At 44.2% G+C, this 20,296-nt stretch overlaps 1 protein-coding gene across 2 annotated transcripts in view; it reads left to right on the top strand.

The window, feature by feature from the left end:
• The window catches only part of GRIK4 (glutamate ionotropic receptor kainate type subunit 4), a 364,998-nt gene that overhangs the window by 75,093 nt on the left and 269,609 nt on the right, over nucleotides 1–20,296 (top strand). Inside the window, exon 1 of one of the 2 annotated variants that reach the window (XM_087970154.1) lies at nucleotides 7,047–7,135. The exons of the other annotated variant lie outside the window; for it this stretch is intronic. The gene's annotated coding sequence lies outside the window, so the exon portion shown is untranslated. Of the gene's footprint in view, nucleotides 1–7,046; nucleotides 7,136–20,296 lie in introns of those variants that run through there. 2 annotated transcript variants of the gene reach the window in all.

Here is a 20,296-nt window from a genome sequence, read left to right as displayed (position 1 = left end):
GGGATTTATTTCTCCATTAGTCCAAATATACCAACAGTGCAAAGGTTTTTTTATCCCCTGCCTTCTCAACTGAGATGTACTACTTGGGTTTTTAAACTTGGCAACTTTTAAGATGTGTGGACTTCAACTCTAAGAATTCCTTGCCTTTGAGAAATGCTGCATTACACAAAGGAAGAAAGCGACTAGATATTTTAGTGTAAAAGGGTATGGATATTACTTCCAACATTGAAGATCATCCACACCAGTGGTGGGATTCAAATTGTTTTTACTACTGGTTCTGTGGGCATTGCTTGGTGGGCGTGGCATGGTAGGTGTGGCTTGGTGGGCGTGGCAGGGGAAGGATACTGCAAAATCCCCATTCCCTCCCCACCTCACTAACCTGATTTCCAGCTCCGTTCTCCTGTGTAGGGCAAACAAAGAAGATCCAGCCAATCAGCTGGGAGTCAGGAGGCAGAGAATAGATGGGGTGGGTGGGGCCAGTCAGAAGGGGTATTTGTCAGTTCTCTGAACTACTCAAAATTTCCGCTACTGGTTCTCCTGAACCTGTCAGAACCTGCTGAATACCACCTCTGAAATATGTGGAGGGACAGCTAATGCTATCATTCAGAAGGTATGAGTAGGCCTCAAACCAGCCTTTTTCCCAATCTGGTCTCCTAAGCAACTTCAGGAAGGTTTTCCGAAATTTGTGTCAGTTTTTGTTGGGAAACTGGCAGCTAGGCTGTAAGGAGGGGTCAAGTGAGAACCTAGCTTGGAATCCTTCCACAGCCACAAGCGACATAAGCTTGACCTCCCCCAAGATCCATGAAGCCTTACTTGGTTGTTCTTAAGGAAGGCAAACAGTATGAGGAGATTCTTGTAGTGTAGGTAGTAAACAATAAAGTTACTGGCTTTTTGTTATTTATAAATGGCTCTGGTTGCTTGCTTATGACACTTTTCTTGGGATCTTGAGATGCTCCTGTAAAAATAAATAAATCTTAAAAGAGGTTCTGGATGCCGGATATCTGCTCTCCTTCCCCCCACAAGGTTCACTGATTCTGTTGACGGACTGCTAGTCCTCTTTGAGAACTGGAGTAGAGGTGTCATCTCCATCATGCCACAAGAGGGCATCAAAACAGGCAAATATTCTCAGGTGGGGAAAGGAGAATCATGTGAGGACTTATTTTTAAAGAGCAAGCAGTCACGCTTATTTTCACTTTGTGCTTTTTCATTTCTTTTCTCTGAGCATGATTGCATTCCTGATTTCCTAATGTATTGCATTATGCCCAGCACAATTTCACTTTATTTCACTTTTTGTTTTTGTCTGGTACCAGCCACCAAGTGGACGTGATCTTTAAATTTGCAGCTACTCCTGGAAAAGATTTGCTAAAACAAAGTTATACTACCTGCATTCACATAACATGTGATGACCCGGGATGTGGCACAAAGGCAACACAGTCAGATAATCAATAAGAGTCCCTTTATTATCTCCAACTTTGCCCCTAATGTCCAAGTTACCTTCTGGCTGGAGAAAAAACTCTCCCAGGAAAGGCCTTTGACTGCAGAAAATTCAGTCCAAAACAGGGTAAACACAAACTGTAACTTAAAGTCCAAACAAGCCAAACTGAAGTCATTAGTTTGGCAGGGCAGGAGAAGGAATTTCAGACTTGAAAACACGGCAAAACTCACACAGTTGGGAAGACGCCAGGAACACAGATAAGCCACGACAAAATAAGATAAAGTCATGTTTGCTTTATTCTTTAAAACTAAAAATACAAAAATCTCATTTCCATTAACAGTTATTGTGTCATTGTATATACATGTTTCTCATTTTGTGATTATACATCATTTTTATCTTTATTTTTCACCCATCCATACCACCTCTCCCATATCGCATAGTATTCTCGATCGTCTTTGCATTTTAGTTCCACCGTGAATTTATCTAGTTCAGCACAGTCCATTATTTTTTTGAATTAGAACTTCCTCTGGTGGTATTTTATTACTCTTCCAATTTTGTGCTAAAGTGATTCTTGCTGCGGTTAAAATGTGTACAATAAGGTATCTTTTATCTTTACTCAAATTCCCTTTAATTTTCACCCACCTTATTAATAAGAATGTTTCTGGTTCCAATTTCAATCTATATTTTGTAATCTCAAAGAGCCATCTCTGTATTTTCTTCCAGTATTTTTTAGCCTCTATGCATTGCCACCACATATGGAAAAACGTTCCTTTCTTTTGTTTGTACTTCCAGCATTCCGGTTTCAAATTTAGATACATTTTCGCCAATCGTGCCAGCGCTAGGTGCCATCTACAAAACATTTTATATTGATTCTCTTTAAATGCCGTCGACAAAGTCAGCTTCCAGTTCTCGGTCCAAGTCTTTTCCCACTCATCCAAATTTATATTATGAGCCACATTTTTTGCCCAGGGGATCATTGATCCCTTGATGTCATGTTAACTATGTCAAGGATGCTGGAGAAAAAGAATAAGAGCCAAGGGGAAAGGCCAGCTCTGTGCTGTATCTCGGATGTTAGTATTCCAACAGAAGAAAATATTGGTAGCTCAGGGTTGACCTGAGAGGTCCTTGGGTGCTCTCTTGGCTGTTACCTTGCAGGTGTTTCATTGCGGAATGTTGTACATTCAGTCGTGTCCGACTCTTGGCCAGGTCTCTCCACCTCTTCCGATCTTAACACTACTTCTTTGAATTGTTCTATGCTCTGGCCGGTGTCACCTTTGATGGTGTGGCTATGGGTAAAGGGAGAGAATGCCCATGCAATTGGCAGGCAAAATGTGGGTATGAAGTGAGCACTGGAGGAGTGGTGTTGTCAATAGACACACGGACACTGTAGGAGGAGAACAGCTTTTAGGAGCAATTCTAAGCAATTGAACGTCAGGAAGGTTTGTCGGCAGAGACAGGTAGGGGGAGACAATAGAAGAGGAGAAATAGAAAATGAAGTCTCTGTGTGTGCGCACAATAGCTTACTATTGCCGGCAGTTTGATCCCGACCAGCTCAAGGTTGACTCAGCCTTCCATCCTTCCAAGGTCGGTAAAACGAGGACCCAGATGGTCGGGGGCAGGTTGTTGATTCTGAAAACCGCTTAGAGAGGGCTGCACCATGAAGCTGTATGTAAATCTAAGGGCTATTGCTAAGTGCTACTAAAGGCCAAGGAGAAGGTGTCCTTCAAGTCTGTAATCCAGAATTTCTCAGCTCTTAACAAATTTAAGTTGGGTGGACTTTCAACTTCCCGAATGCTGGCTGGGGAATTCTGGAAGACGCATCTTAAAGTTGCTGAGGTTGACAGACATTGCTGCAATCCAATATCCACACAATAGATTGCAAATGACTGGCCCAGGGATGAGTCAGAGTCTTGGTCAGGAATACACCGAGATCAAAACAAAGCAGAAGTCAAAAGCAGCAATGCTCAACAACAGAAGGCAGCCCCTGCCCAGTTTAAATCCTCTTGTGCACAGCCCAGGCTTTCTCTCCTTAGCAGTTGCTAATTTGTTTATTTATTTGATTTGATTTGATTTGTCAATTGTTTACAAGATAATAAGTATAAGTGTATACATAGTTATGAATACATGAAATGGGTACATATAAGAAAAATAAAAGAAAAATAAAAGAAACAATAGGACAGGGACGGTAGGCACTTTGGTGCACGCACCCTAGAGACCTCTTAGGAAAGGGGTGAGACTGTCAATAGTAGACAGTCTAAGGTTAAAGTTTTTGGGGTTTGGGGAAGAATCATGACGCAGGGGCTTGTTTGCATCCAAAATCAGCATCTGAGCGCTTGCTCACGAGATGCTTACTTGGATGGGATGCAGGATTCTCCAGTTGGGGTGGTTTGCCCTGCTTCTTGGGGTGAATGTGTTGGCTAGAATCAATGATGGCTGAAGGGGACCAGAAAGGGTATTTTTCTTTGGTTGTTTCCTGCCTTTATTATTTTTTTTACAAATAACTCAAGGCAGCAAATATATCCAACGTATCTTCCTTCCTCCTATTTTCCCAACCACAACCCTGTGAGGTGGGTTGGGCTTAGAGAGAGTGACTGGCTCAAAGCTAGATTTCATGCATCAGGCAGAACTAGAATTCACTGTCTTCTGCTGATTGGCCCAAAGTCACTAGAACTCCCATACTTCTTCTGATTAGTCCAAAGTTGCCCAGCCAGCTTGAATGTCTAAGGAGGAACTAGAATTCCCAGCCTCCTACTGATTGGTTGAAAGTCACCCAACCAGCTTTTATGTCTAAGACGGAACTAGAACTCACCGTCTCCTGCTGATTGGCCCAAAGTCACTCACCCGGCTTTCATGCCTAAGGTGGGACTAGAACTCACAGTCCCTTGCTTTCTAGCCTGGAGCCTTAACCACTAGACCAAACTGGCTGTCGCTGCTGGCTGTTGAATTAGTAGTCCCAGTGCCCGGTGGGAACTTAATCTTCCATATTTTGGAGCCTGATTCTGAAGGCATTTAACAAGGCCTGTTCAATTCCAATCAAATATCTTTATTGTGGTTTTTGATCAGCCTTTACAGTAAAATAATAGAGTAAAAAGAGAAATAGTTTAATACAGCAGTTTGTTACCGGGGAAGGAGGGAAAAAACCCAGAACAATAAAACAGAATGAGAGAGGGAGGGAGGGAGGGAGGAGAGAGAGAGAGAGAGAGAGAGAGAGAGAGAGAGAGAGAAAGGAGAGAAAGAGAGAGAAGAGGAGAGAGAAAGAGAGAGAAGAGAGAAAGAAAGAGAGAAGGAGAGAGAGAATGAGAGGGAGGGAGGAGAGAGAGAAAGAGAGAGAGGGAGGAAAGAAAGAGAGAAAGAGGGGAGAGAGAGAGAGAGAGAGAGAGAGAGAAAGAGAGGAGAGGGAAGGAGGGAGAGAGAGAGATGAGAGAGAGAGGAGGAAGAAAGAGAGAGAGAAAGAGGAGGAGAGGAGGAGAGAGGAGAGAAAGAGAGAGAGAGGAGGAGGAGAGAGAGAGAGAGAGAAGGAGAGAAAGAGAGAATGAGAGGGAAGGAGGAGGGAGGGGGAGAGAGAGAGAAAGAGAGAGAGATGCTGAAAATTTTGAGGGTGAATCCATTATGGTCTAGCTAGCAGAATGCTGAAAAAACGCATCTCTTTTATTCCCATTTGTTTTAGCATTCAGGGCCAGTTTGACTGGGCTTAAGCCTGCTGTCCATTTCTCATTCGGCATTTCTGTCTCAAGAGCCCTGTTTAGCACACTGTCCATTTTCCTTTTGAACCGATTCCTTTCAGGAAAAAATAATAATAATAATAACAAAAGGAAAGGATCCTTCTCCTTATTATGATTATTATTTGCAGAGGTAACTCTTTAGGTGATGCTCCTGTGAGCCAGATCAAATGGAGCTCCTGGATGGACCTGAATAGAAAACCGGAGGGAAAAAATGATGCACCATCCGAATTTCCATTGTTGTGAATTCTGTTTGTTGTTGTGAATTCCATTTGCCACAAATTTCTCATTAGCGGATTCTACTCCGGGGCGGCTCTTCTCCCTCTCCCTCCCCCCCACCCTGTTTATGTAAGCAGCCAATTTTTCATCCAGCACTTTAAAAAAAACAAAACAGGCGGTGGGCGGAGGTAAAAGCTAATGTGCGCCAGTCGATAGATTTTAGCATTTATTGAACATTTTAAACGTTGATGAATAGAAGGGCGCATTTTATTAAAAGACCTCCGATCTCTCCCAGTTAGAACAATGATGCCTTTTTTCCCCCCCAGCTCGGTGAGAATCGGTGCTTTCCATCCAGGGCGAGGGGATTTTGCATGCAGCCCAGGCATAATATTCCGTTTTCCTCTCTATTCACCTTTTGCCTTCAGTGCTAATGCTTCCAAATTAAGCCTCCAGAGGAGCTCCCGCAATCAGGCGCAGGCTATCGGATTTCTGCTCGGCGCCTGCTGGGTTGGTTGGAGGAAACGGAGCCTGGGAATCACCCCATATATCCCCCCAGGCCATCCTTTTTGTAGCACTGTGTCCCCCCTCCCCCAATATCCTGAAGAATAGAAGAACAAAGTTGGAAGGGACCTTGGAGGTCTTCCAGTCCAACCCCCTGCTTAGGCAGGAAACCCTGTACAATTTCAGACAAAAGCTTGTCCAGTCCCGTCTTAAAAATCTCCGGTGATGGAGAAGGAAGGAAGGAAGGAAGGAAGGAAGGAAGGAAGGAAGGAAGGAAGGAAGGAAGGAAGGAAGGAAGGAAGGAAGGAAGGAAGGAAGGAAGGGAAGGAAGGAAGGAAGGAAGGAAGGAAGGGATAGGAGAATAAGCAGAGTTGGAGGGACCTTGGAGGGAAGGGTGGGTGGGAGGGAGGGAGGGAGGGAGGAAGGAAGGAAAAAAGAATAGCAGAATAACAGAATTGGAAGGGACCTTGGAGGTCTTCTAGTCCAACCCCCTGCTTAGACAGGAAGCCCTATACTACTTCAGACAAATAGTAGTCCAATCTCTTCTTAAAAAGTCCCAGTGTTGAAGAATTCCCAACTTCTGGAGGCAAGTTGTTCCTCTGATTGATTGTTCTCCCTGTCAGGAAATGTCTCCTTAGTTCTAGGTTGCTTCTCTCCTTGATTAATTTCCATCCATTGCTTCTTCTTGTCTTCAGGGGCTTTGAAGAACAGGTTGACCCCCCTCTTCTTCTGTGGGGCATCCTTGCAGCTGAAACTAGGTGTCAGCCAGCAAATAACAACAGAGCCCCTGCCTGCCAATTTTTAGCACAGAATGCCATAAAAACGTGCCCATAAAACATTTAATGACTTCTCAACAGAAGAGGGAAAAACAAGACTAAAAACTTCCTCCCTCTCTCTCTCTCTCCTTCTTTCTCTCTCACTCTCTCCTCTCTCATTCACTCTCTCATTCTCATTCTCTCTGTGTGTGTCTCTCTCTCTTTCTCTCCATTTCCCTCTCTGAGCTGTCGCAGGTGGATCCTCTCCTTGCCCATCGCACGTCCATCTTAAGTATAAATCAAATGTCTTATCTGGAACTTCTTCTGACAGATCGCTTGTCTCTTGCCCTTCTTCTCCAGCAAGGGCACCTAACTGGACTTCAGGGGACAAAACAATTCCAATATTTCTTGTGCTGACAGCTGTGGAATGAGGACCTTGGCTGCCTCTTCAGAAGAACAGGGTTTCTCTGTTCGAAGCCTCCCTTCCTAGATTGGTTCAGAAGAAGGTAATTAACTGGCTAATAACTTACCTGGGTGACCGCAGGCTGTGACAGCTATACGATGGTTTCCCCAAGGGCAAAAAAAGAGAGGTCCAAACTTGTCCACAATAGTAGTAAATAACACCTTACACCAACCACACACCTTTAGCGATCAAAGTATCTGTTTTTTGGGGGATGAAACATGCATAAGTGTGTGGGGGGGAGCAGTAAATTTTAGGGTACCAGTCTTGGGTTCAGTCATCCACTTTTGAATCTTTTGGGGTACATAGCAAAGGCAGTTATTCCTCCTGATCTCTCTCTGCTCATTCTCCTCTCTCGGCAGACATTGTGGAAGTTACACCAGTGGGCCGGGGACCACTGGTGGTCCACGAGAAAATTTTAGTGGTCCACAGAGAAATGTCATCCCTAAAGCGCTCCCCCCCCAAAGCAATTAATTCAGTCTGTGCGGGAACACAAAGCTGCACCACCCACGTGGCCCGTGAGAACACAAGGCTTGTGTCACTTGCATTGCAAACAACACCAGGTAGTGAGGGGAGGGGGGAAAGGACAGAGGGGGAACTTGCCCACTCGCCCACGCGCCTGGCCTGGCCACGGGCTGCTTCTTTCAGTTTCTTTCTTCTTCTGCTTTTGGCTGCACGCAAGGAAAGCAGCAAAGTCTTTCTTTCTCTCCCCCAAACTGCGCCAGAAATGAGTCTTTCGGACCCTGCAAGGCCTCCTGCTCCAAGAGGCTGCGCCGGCAAAGACTCATTTCTGGTGGAGTTTGGGGAGAAAAAAACTTATGCGACTTCTGCTGCTTTCCTTGCATGAAGCCAAAGTCTCTCTCTCCCGAGAACGGAGCTGGAGATGGTATCCTGCCATCCCAAATAAAGACGATCGATCGGTAGGAAAACGGGTGGGGAATTTATCTGCAGACTTTTGGGGGATTTTCCCAGGATCTCTGCTGCTTTCTGCAGAGACTCTGGGAAAACATCAGCAAGCCACCATCAGTCAAAATTCATATTATGGGTCTGCGTGATTTAAAATTATGAGTTTGGTGGTCCCTGAGGTCCAAAAAGGTGGTGAACCCTGAGATACACAACCTTAGAGTTGGAAGACACTTTGGAGGTCTTCTCGTCCATCCCTCCACTTGAGTAAGAGATCCTATACCATTCTGGATAAATGGTTGTCCAACTTCCTCTTGAAAACCACCAGGGATGGAGCACCACAACTTCTGGAGGAAGCCATTCCATTGAGTAATTGTTTTCACTGTCAGGAAATAGGTTGGATCTTTCTTTGATAAGCTTCCATCCGTTACTTCTTGTCCTTCCCCCTGGCGCTTTGGAGAATAGATCAACCCTCTCTTTTCTGTGACAGCACTCCAAATATTGGAAGATGCTATGTCATCCCTAGACCTTATCTTCCTTAGAGTAAACATACCTAGCAGTGGTGGAATTCAAATTTGTTTAGTTTACTTTAGTTTACTTTATTGTCATTGCACCTTGTACAATGAAATTAAATACCGGTTTTACTACCGGTTCTGTGGCCATGGCTTGGTGGGTGTGGGTGTGGTAGGGGAAGGTTACTGCAAAATCTCCCTTCCCTCCCCACCCCACTAACCTGCTTTCCAGCTCCATTCTCCTGTGCAAGGCAACCAAAGAAGACCCAGCCAATCAGCTGGGACTCAATGGGAGGCAGAGAACAGATGGGGGTGGGGCCAGTCAGAGGTGGGATTTGCCGGTTCTCCGAACTACTCAAAATTTCCACTACCGGTTCTCCAGAACTGGTCAGAACCTGCTGAAGACCACCTCCGATACCTAGTTCCCTTAGCTGTTCATCATATGGTTTAGCCACCAGTCCCCTAATCATCTTTGTTGCTCTTCTCTGCACTCTTTCTAGAGTTTCGGTCCTACCTTGACCAATTGCTCCTCACCAATGGTAGATTGTTCTGTCGTTTCACTTAGCGAAGTAAGGTTCAGGTTAAAATTTCTGGGTTGAATGGAGGAATTCCATCTTGACTTTAGCAGGCGAGGCCAACCACTGCGATCTAAGAAAGGCAATGCTCTGAAGGCAATATTTTGTGTTCCGATATGAACTGGCTCCAAACCTTTATACAATTCTATAAATGTATTCACGAATCCTTCCAGAACTCAGGACTCCATAAAGTCTTAATTGTGCATATGGCACGCTCATAATAGAGGCTTAATTGTTTTTTGAACTAGTATCTGTGGCAGAATGTAATTCTTTCTCCAGCTTGGATGAAAGTTGACTGGCCCTCCATGCCCAGGAGAGAGGCTCTCCTTTATCTTCACCATCATTAAAGATGCCCTTTTGGGAAGTGTGCTTAATGTCTGCATTGCAACCAGACACAGATGGTCTGAACAGGCCGGGGAGCCGACTTGCTTTCCATTTGTGTGATGCAAAATCGTCTTTTAAGTGACTACAGTGTCATTGCAATAATGACAAAGGCGTCCAGATGTCTTTTTGAAGCATCAAATTGGGGGCGGCCGTGGGGGACGGAGGAGGAAATGGAAACATCAGCTTTTGTTGCATTGCTAACCAAGGGAGGCCCTGGGTGGGTAGGAGGTAATGCAACCAGTATTTCTCTCTTTCTATTGTCCACCAACCTGCCTGCTCTAATCCAGCTCCCCAAACACGACAAATGCTCTGATGTGAACTCAAAAGATTCCTTTATTAGGAATGCCAGCAGCCCCGGCAAAAAGTTTATCTTGCAGGCTAACAAGTCAGTCTGTCCGGAAGATGAATAGTTGTCTGCCACAACTATTCATCTCTACCCCCTGCCTTTTATCCCCAGAGCTAGGGTAGAACTTTGCTAGCAGTGGTGGCTTTTCTGCCCCAAGGACCGGCTCATAGATTTCCACTGCTCTCCTCTCCTCTGCCTTCTGCGCATCCGTGCGTCAGGCACTGGACCCAGCTGTTCCTCCTCTTCCTCATCAGCCACCTCCAGACCTGGGAGCTGTTGACTCTCCATCTGAGGACTGACGGATGGCCCAGGCTCCGCCTCTTTCTCTCTGCCAGCTCCATTCCCTCTTCTCCCTCAGAACTCCCAGGTTGCCCTGATACTGACCTTAGGATGCCTCCTCCTCCTCCTCCTCCTCCTCCTCCTCCTCCTCCTCCCTCCTCCTCCTCCTCCTCCTCCTCCTCCTCTGATTCGGCTGTTGGAGGTGCCGGCGGGCCACAACACTGCCTCTTAACTTTACATTTGTGTTACTCTTGGTGGGACCTAATATTTCTTTCTTTTCAGCAACCTGATAGATTTCCCTATTATTGTTAGCATTAGCGCTGGCGCCAAAGACAATTCCCATTTGTATTTGAATGCATTATTCAAAGACCCATCTCTATGAAGATGGCTTTAAAGAGTGGGAAAGGTGGAAGGGGAGAGGAGGAGAACATACCACCAGAGGCAAGAAGAACAGGCTTAGTTACAGGGGTGATGAGTCCACTGTTGGAAGGCCTGAAGGACCTGGCTAGGGATGGTTCCTCCTGCAGAACATCTTGTCAACCATGGAAGCCATATTTCACTTAGAAGCTTCGAGGCTGCCACATTCATTGCCTGGGAATTTGGTAGGGGGGAATTTCCTAGTGAGTAGAAGATTAGACTCAACAACATTCTTTCTTAGAAGTCAAGGACATGTTGCCCTGCACCTGGAGAGGAGTGTCTGGAGGGATGTCTTCAGTTGGGCGATGTTTGATTGGGCCATGTGATTGACTGATGGGTGCAGGGGAGGGATCTTTGAATTTTTCCTGGGGAAGGAAAAATCTGGAACTCTCAGATTCAGATTTTCCCCAGATGTGCCAACATGACTTCTTTAATAAATTCTTACTTGGATGAACTTTGTTTCTCAGTGCTGAATGGAAATGGGAAGTTTCATTGGAACGCTGACAAATCTATCTCAAATCTGTCCCAAAGGTGCTTTTTTCCAAAAGGCAACTGAACTTTCTTGGGTTTTTCTTCAGTTCCGAACTGAAGAAGCTTCTTGGATGAGAAATGAAATGTTATCAAAGAAAAAAAAAAACTAAGAAAAACCAGTTGCCTTTTGCAAAAGCATCTTTGGGACAACCACATGACCTGGATGACTGAGAAACTTCATAGGTATCAAACAGATTAACAGAGTTGGAAGGGACCTTGGAGGTCTTTTAGTCCAGCCCACTGCCCAAGCAGGAGACCCTCTACCATTTCTGTGCATTTTGTAAGAGTTGTGATGACGTGATGGCACTTCATCCATCCATCTCCTTCCAATTGCCTTGGTTCCCATTGACTTCATGGAGTTTTCTTGTCAATAGTGTGAAAGCATTTGTCATTTTCTTCTGTCAGAATTACTCTTAATTTTCCAGATTTGCTCAATATCCTTGATGCAGCTTGACACTGCTGACTTTGGTGTGTCCATCTCTGCTAGATTTTTCGTCCTGTGTCTTTTAAAAAAATGTGCAAAGAGCCGCAAAGTAAAACCTAACTGATAAAAGATAAGTCAGACACACCCAAACCCAGTTTGTTGAGAGCCAGAAGAGCTCATTTTTTAAATAAGAGCTGTGGTGGTGCAGTGGTTAGAATGCAGCATTGCAAGCTACTTCTGCTGACCGCCAACAGTTCGATCCTCACAAGGCTCAAGGTTGACTCAGCCTTCCATCCTTCCGAAGTCAATAAATGAGGACCCAGATTATTGGAGTCAATCTGCTGACTCTGTAAACCACTAAGAGAGGGCTGTAAAGCTCTGTGAAGTGGGATATAAGTCTAAGTGCTATTGCTATTGCTATATTAAAGGCCTCAAATTCCAGTTGAGTTTGAAAGCCAAGGTAGCCATTGTAGCAAATGACCCAGGCAGCTAGTTGACAACCAGGTGAATTAGATAATGCTAGGCTACCTGGATAATTGTCTGGCCCAAGTATCAGGCATCTCTCAGTCCTTTTGCAGGTCTGAATTAATAAGTCTTTCCATCTCACTTCCTTCAAGAGCAATCTTGCTGCCAAAGTTACAACTTCTGAGGTTCACTCAAGTAGGCAGCAATATATTGCAATCACTTCAGTGCCCTGCTAAAAGGAGTTACATTTTCCAGCGGGTGAAAATGGGGTTTTCGTTCAGCTGCCTCTTGGGTTTTCTGAACATTTTGATGAGGCTATCAAGCTGTCAGGAACCTGTCAACCAAGATGGACAAATTGGAAAATGATGGCAGGCTCCCCTTTGTCTCATATTCTGATTGAATTTTGTGGTTTGCATATAAACGGATTGCGAGGTGAAAACTTTCTGGTGTGTTCGGTCCATGGTCTCCCACCTTCTTAAAGATTCATCTCCATCCTTCTTCAACAGTCCCCAGAACGGAGAGAGTCAGCTCTGCAAATTCATTGATGATGTGATTTTTTTTAAAAAATATTATGTAGTGTATTCTCTTTTGCACTGTTCAGAGGTGAAGCAATTAAATCAGTGTCTATAGAGATTCTCAGCCATCCAAGTCATAGTTGTCCCAAAGGTGCTTTTTCAAGAGGCAACTGGACTTCCTTTGTTTTTTCCTTAAAGACGTTTTGCTCCTCATCCAAGAAGCTTCTTCAGTTCTGACTGAATGGTGGAGAATGGAAGGATTTACAGTATATTTTTTGCCGTTGACATTAGCATTCTCTCTTAGAGTCCTTGAGTTTCATCTATGTCCTCAGGGAGAGCTGAATGACCTGAATGTGCAAGGAACATAAATCTTTCCATTCTTCGCCATTCAGTCAGAACTGAAGAAGCTTCTTGGATGAGAAGCAAAATGTCTTCAAGGAAAAACAAAGCAAATCCAATTCTTTCTTGAAAAAGCACCTTTGGGGTTACAGAGGTTTACAGAGTCAGCCTCTTGCCCCCAACAACCTGGGTCCTCATTTTACCCACCTCAGAAGGATGGAAGGCTGAGTCAACCTTGCTTGTTTTAAGAGTTGCCACCTGGTGATATTCGAACTGCCAAATTGCAGACAGCTAGCACTCAGCAGAAGTAGCCTGCAATACTGCACTCTAACCACTGCGCCACTGCAGCTCAGTAGATGCATGATGATGTCATTGCTTAAATCAGTGGTCTCCAAACTTGGCAACATGCTGGCTAGGGAATTCTGGGAGTTGAAGTCCACAAGTCTTGCAGTTCCCAAGTTTGGAGACCATTGGCATTTGCCCTGATATATAATTTGGGGTCATTTGTGCAGCAACATCGTAAAGCACGTGCTATCCCTTGCCACCCCATGCCAGCCCACAAATGCCCAACTTTAGCTACCGCCGTGCCTCGGTTTCTCCAAGTTTGTGAGTTTTGCAGCTCGAAACTGGTACATGACATTTTCCCAAAGGGCCTTGCCTCTTTCAGAGCTTAATTATAATTTCTTTTTTTGTAATTTTAATCACACCAATCCAATTTACCATTTTGTTTCAAAGTGTGGCTGTGGAACGCCTGTGGGCTTGAGCGGCGGGGGTGTGTGTGTGTGGAAAGGAGAGGGGGCTTTCTATGTTGCCTCAAACTCCTGTATTGCCCACCCTGGAGTTATTGTGTCATATAATTGTACATGACTATTCTGCATACATTTAAGCGATCTGTCAGCGGAAATGGCTCTTAAACTGTGAAATCTCCACCCTCCCTTTAATACTTATGATGAGCTTGTTGCATTCCCTTTGCTTTTGAAATGAGTGTTCTGAGTCGCTCTCCAATCCAATGGAGAAGGCAAGCGGAATTTCACTTTGAGGCTTTCTTTGGGGGAAAGAAAGAAAGAAAGAAATTCTGCAGTACTTTCTAATGCTCTTTTTATTTTTTTATTTTTTTGGCCCCTCTAGGCACTTTGAGTTAATTAAAGCCTTCCATCAATTTATACTGAAGCTTCTTCTCTCCCCCTCTTCCTTCTTCCTTCCTGGGAAAAAACAAAACAGCAACTCTTAATTTCCATCCGTTTAGCATAACTTTACCCCAAGGATGATCTTGGAGGCTGTCTTTTTCTAAAAAAATATTGCATCGGTGAGCTGTAATTCGGTGCCTGTGCATTTTACTTATTTGTTCATGCTTGCATGCATGGCTTGTCAAACTTCTAGATTCAGCAACGTTCCAACAGGAGGCTGCAGATATAGGAGTCGTTGCAAATCCATAAGTTCCGTAGGATTGGTCCTTCAGGAAAGAGGCAGAAAGATTTGAGTGTATCACAAACTTCCCCCTCTTAGTAAAGCAAACCACAAGGTCTCCTCCCCACGATCTCGTCCTCTCTAAACTAAGATGTGTGGTTGGAAACTGTGACTGGTGGGTTCCATATTATCTGCAAGGGTCAGAAAAATAGCGAGGCGTACATTAGGCGGTGGGAAGAGATGGTGTCAGCCTTGGAAGCCATATTTTACTTCGAAGCTTCGGAGCTGCCACATTTTTGGTGCCTGGGAATTTGGGAGGGAGGATTGCATAGAGTGGTAGAAGATTGGACTCAACAACATTGTCATGCCCCTGGTGGAGACTGACTCTGAGGGAGAGGAGGAACAGCCGACAGGGAGTGGAAGTGGGGCTCCTGAGGTTGTGGAGGAGGCTGGGGAAGGGCAGAGGCTGGCTGGGCAGTTCAGAGGAGGACCCAGGCCCACCCCCTCTCCATCCTAGGGCACGCAGGGAGGAGAGGATAAGGGAGAGACATGAATGGCATGGTCTACGAGGGAGGAAAGGGCCTTGATCCTCTTCATGGGCTGCAGCTGTGAGAACTGATTAAAAGGACGGCCATGCGTATAGGCCAGTGCTGGAAACAAAGTGTGGAAATATCTCTAGTCTTGTCGTTCTCTCTGAGTTTGGCATCCTTCCCAGTGTGTGTTCCGATATCTGTGGACGTCTTCAAGCCCTTAACTTGCCTGGTTCCCTTAATTGTTTCAGTGTGGTTTCTGTTATTTTTCCTCTTTATAATTTATAGGCATTTTTAGTTTAAACGGCATTTCTTCCTTTTCGTAACTGCTTGTGGGGGAGTTTTTTGTCTTCAGTCAAGGATATTTGGAGCTTTGAAGCAAAGTGAAGGAATAAATGGGGCTTCACCTCTTTTCGTGACTGTGTTTATTTTGTATCCCACCCTGGGTCATCACAAACATTCTTCTCAAGCTGCTGTTGCTCCTACTTTTGTGTGTAGGCCTGTTTTCCTCTTGAAAAGGTGCATTTTGCAATTCATCTTGCTTGCATGTGTTACTGGCTTTGAATAACCCCAGTTTTCCTCCCCCTTCAGCTGATGCTTCAATATTCTAGGAAGCAGTCAAGAGAGTACACTGATGGTTTATTCTTCCTTACCCATTTCCTGGCCTTTTGTGTGTGTGTGTGTCTTTTCAAGCCTGCATTCTGTTAACCAGGTGCCACCTGGAGTTAACATATTAATCACGTGTTTATGTTTTGAAAACTTTACCTCTCAGCTCAAAACCTCCCTAGCACAAATCATGCTTCCCAACTGATGTAGCCCAAAGGATTGGAAGCATTTTCTATTTGGAAAAAAAAAATGTCTCCCCATCCCAGGAGATCTATTACTATTAACCTTAATTATGATGATGGTTATAAATCACAACTAATAGATTCCTTTTTGAATTGATGCAGATACATTCACGCAACCGTAAGCATGCATAAGGTAAAGGTAAAGGTTCCCCTTGCACATATATGCTTGTCGTTTCCGGCTCTAGGGGGCACTGCTCATCTCCGTGACAAAGCCGAAGAGCCAGCGCTGTCCGAAGACGTCTCCGTGGTCATGTGGCCGCCATGACTAAATGCCAAAGGTGCATGGAACACTGTGACCTTCCCACCAAAGGGGCCCCTGTTTTTCTACTTGCATTTTTACATGCTTTCGAACTGCTAGGTTGGCAGAAGCTGGGACAAGGAATGGGAGCTCACTCCGTTACGTGGTGCTAGGGATTCGAACCGCCAAACCGCTGACCTTTCTGATCGACAAACTCAGCGTCTTAGCCACTGAGCCACCGCGTTCCTAAAAAGCATGCATATTGAGTCCTAAAAAATAAAGCTTGCCCTTAAGTGCATTCGTGGAAACATTTGGATCATATTTCATTTCTTCAAATAATTAGTCGTTGGATGTTGCCACAATTTGCACTGATACTAGGGAACAGTATGGAAGCTGTGGAATCAAGAATCATCTAAATTAGTTAAATACATAAATAAATGTGTACATTTTGCTTTTCTATGCGATGTTTGCAACTTCATATTTTAACCTATACCCCCTCAAATTTGTCCCATTTATATAATTTGATTTCCAAATTTAGTATTGAATGCTGAATATTGTTCTCACTTCAGGAAGTTTTTCCTTAGTTCTAAGTTGCTTCTGTCATTGATTAGTTTCCATCCATTGTTTCTTGCCTTGCCTTCTGGTGCTTTGGAGAATAGCTTGACTCCCTCTTCTTTGTGGAAGCCCCTGAGATATTGGAAGACTGCTGTCATGTCACCCTTAGTCCTTCTTTTCACTAGACGAAACTTACCCACTTGAACCCGTGTAACACCGTATTTCTGTGTGAACATAGTTAGCCCCTCCTGAAGGTTGGTTAAATGCACCTTCTCTTTTATTGGTGAGTTTAACCGCCTCCTACAAAGAAGCAATCCAAAATGCTCTCAGGGCAAAAAATTAAAAAGAATATAAATCCATCTGTTTATTTTACTTATTTCTTTCTGGCAGGTTGCAAAAAAAACCCACCCTTTTGGCCATAAATCATCTCTCTTTGATCTGCCTCCCCCTCAAAAAAACCCCTTTCCTATCATCTCTGCTTCCCATCTTTTTCAGAGACGCCAGTGAAATAAATGGATTATTTTTTTCCCTCTCTCTCAACCATATTATGGCCAGGGAATATTTATGATGCAATTCGAGCCCATCTGTACCTATGCAGATCCCTTTGTCCATTCTCCCGGAAACCTTTGAGCATGAAGTGAAGAAGCTCCAAAGTCAAAAGATTTCTAAAACTTTTAATGAGGGGAGAGCAAAGTTTTTGTTTTTGTTTTTGCAAGGACTGTGTGCGAATCCTAAGGAGATATATGGAGGAAAATGGGAAGGGTGGACTGAATTATTGCTCTCCTGATATGCTGTTTATTTTCTCGGCTACATTTAACTCCTAGAAATGTTGCCGCAAAGGCTCGGTTTGTGGTCATTAGCCCAATAGAAACAGATTTCGTGAAGCTGTTGTGGAATTCTTGGTGTTCTCTGAGGTTGTTTGTTTGGTTGTAGATGTTATTCAATGAGGTAGCATCATTGGTATGACCTTTCCTGCATTGTCTAACTGCATCTTCTGAGAGAATGGTCAACTGTCCTAAGTCTTCATTATCAAAGAATGAAAGAGGACCTCATCTGTATGCAGGTCTTCCAGATTTGATTTCTGGGGCCTCTTCTCAATTCTGGGAAAGATTTCTGTCCGAAGTCCAAGAGAGCCACTGTTGGTCATGTCAACCTTGTTCAGGGAATTATGTGGGAAGAGTGGAGGGCATCTTCCAAGTGTTTCATTTCATGCATCTTCTACTATCTTTTCTTCTCACCTTCCTCCCAAGTAAATCGTTCCTCAGGGAGGAAAAAGCCCAAATGGCAGCATGATGTCGTTAGGCTGCCAACACTACAAGTCGGTCAACTGTAAGTCTCTTAGATGCCTTCAGAAGACAGTCGAGAAGTTGGGTGTTGAAGACAGTTTCCAGCGCCAGCTGATTCTGCTTGTTTTGTGTTGCTATGATTGTTCAGCCTGCAAATGTCTGCCTGTTGGATCTCTCTTTGAATTTTGTGATGTATTTGGTTTGTTGTTGTTTTTATTGATAATATCAGGCCATCTTAAAGGGCAAAAAACCTTACTTTATATAAATAAAACAATAACAACATGGCTGCAAATGCTTAAATAATGATGGAGACAAAGTGCTTTGGACCTCATGAGGCCACAATACCTTTCTGTTAATCATTTAAAGTAGGTCTCATTTTTTTTTTCTCCAAACATGAGTTTGGAAAAAATACATTGCTGTTTTGTTTTTTTAAAGTTCACATTAATGTAAATAGAACTCCTAAAGTAGTGGCATATATAGTGGTACCTTGGTACTCAACTACTTTGAAACTCATCAAATTTGGTACTCAATACATTTTGACACGAAAGTTTTGTCCTGTTACTCATCGTTTGTTTGGTACTCAACACACAAGCTACAACTTGTTGGTGTCAGCTGGCTTGTCACTTACTACATTATTCTGGGGGAAAAAATATTTGGTACTCATTGCTTTTGGTACTCAGCATGGCCCTTGGAACCAATTAACAATGAATACTGAGGTACCACTTAATATTTTTTTTCAACTTTTGCACTGAAGCCTACAAGAAATGGAGATGTCTTTATAAATAACAGGGAAGTACTGTGTTGGCATGGATCATACCTGGGCAAATCTGAAACATTTCTTCGCTTTTGGTATATCTAGATTGTCCCGTATCCATAAGCGATAAAGATACCTACATTCACCCCTATACATAAAAAGGAGATGTGGGACAAAATAATTGGAAAACAGTCCCGCAAGAGAAATATTTTATTTGGTGCACAGACAAAGTTCTATTCTTCATTCAGACAAGTCTGAAACAAGAAACAAGAAAAAGCCATTTGTCTGGAAAGGTATAGGGCAGAGGTCCCCAAACTTGGCAACTTTAAGACTTGTGGACTTCAACTCCCAGAATTCTCCAGCTTAAAGCTGCCAAGATTGGGGACTCCTGGTTTAGGGCAGTGGTGGGATTCAAATTTTTTTACTACAGGTTCTGTGGGCATGGCTTGGTGGGCTGGCTTGGTGGGCATGACAGGGGAAGGATACTGCAAAATCCCCATTCCCTCCCCACCCCACTAACCTGCTTTCCAGCTCCATTCTCCTGTGCAGGGCAACCAAAGGAGATCCAGCCGATCAGCTGGGACTCAATGGGAGATCCAGCTGATCAGCTGGGACTCAATGGGAGGCAGAGAAGAGATGGGATTGGCGGGGCCAGTCAGAGATGGGGTTGGCCGGTTCTCTGAACTACTCAAAATTTCCACTACCAGTTCTCCAGAACTGGTCAGAACCGGCTGAATACCACCTCTGGTTCTGGTGACACCAAAGACAGCAATGTATAGAGAGACCTTTTTCTCTCTCAACGTCTGGTTTGTACTACAGTACCAGGGATGATATAAATATAAATTTTTTACTATCGTTTTTTTGGGTGTGGCATGTGGCAGGGGACGGATACTGTAAAATCTCCATTCCCTCCCCACCCCACTAACCTGCTTTCCAGCTCCATTCTCCTGTGCAGGGTAACCGAAGAAGACCCAGCCGATCAGCTGGGACTCGGGAGGCAGAGAAGAGATGGGGGCAGAGCCAGCCAGAGGTGGGATTTGCCAGTTCTCTGAACTACTCAAAATTTCTGCTACCGGTTCTCCAGAACTGGTCAGAACCGGCTGTACACCATCTCTGGTATAGGGTCTCCTGCTTGAAGACCTCCAAGGTCCCCTTCCATCTCTATTATTCTACATTCTATTAGCCAAATGCTTTGATGTTGGAGTTAGATGACCCTTCTCCCAAGGGTCTTTGATTCTACAATAGATCTGTGTCTCTCATGACGAGCTCTCCGGCTAGAATCTCGTTTTATTCCTATATTTCTTACTTCTGTATAGATATAATTACACTTTTGCCCCTTATGAATGGTCTTGGTGGCTTCAAACAGGAACAGAACTGATCGCCCAGTTGCTTTTTTGATTGCATCTCTGTAGTCTCCAGGGTGTGTGTGTGTGTGTGTGTGTGAGTGTGTGCAGCCTTGTCTTATCATATTCGCCATGGGGGCTTCCTTGAAGCCATGGCCAGCACAGTGTCGCAGGGCTCTCTATTAGCAGAAAGTGCCAAAGGTCTTATTAAGAGGACAACAGGAGGCCCGATCTGCTGGAACAACTGGGGTAATGTATGTGGAAGTCTCTATGTTTGGCCTTGGGGAGTGATACTTTTTTTGTTTTTAAATGGAAAGATAGCAGGGAAAGATAAGTTTAAGGGACTAGCGGAAGAGGCATGCAATATATAATGAAGGGCAGCTTTTAAAAATAGCAGTCAGACAAGATTTATTCATGGGGCTCTACCATCGTTCTGGCAATTATCATTACCGCATATTTATAGCCATTAAATATTCAACCCGGGGTTGAGCTTTTTTAGCTCTGTTAAGAGCGGTGCATATTCAGCACACACCGGAAAGCATAGCCTCCTGATCTA

This window comes from Notechis scutatus, chromosome 7, assembly GCF_049901735.1.
Source record: "Notechis scutatus isolate UNSWTSFEM ecotype Mainland chromosome 7, rNotScu1.2, whole genome shotgun sequence".
Classification (NCBI taxonomy): domain Eukaryota; kingdom Metazoa; phylum Chordata; class Lepidosauria; order Squamata; family Elapidae; genus Notechis; species Notechis scutatus.
Note: the sequence above shows the minus strand (reverse complement) of the source record. Positions and strands in the feature narration are given on the sequence as shown.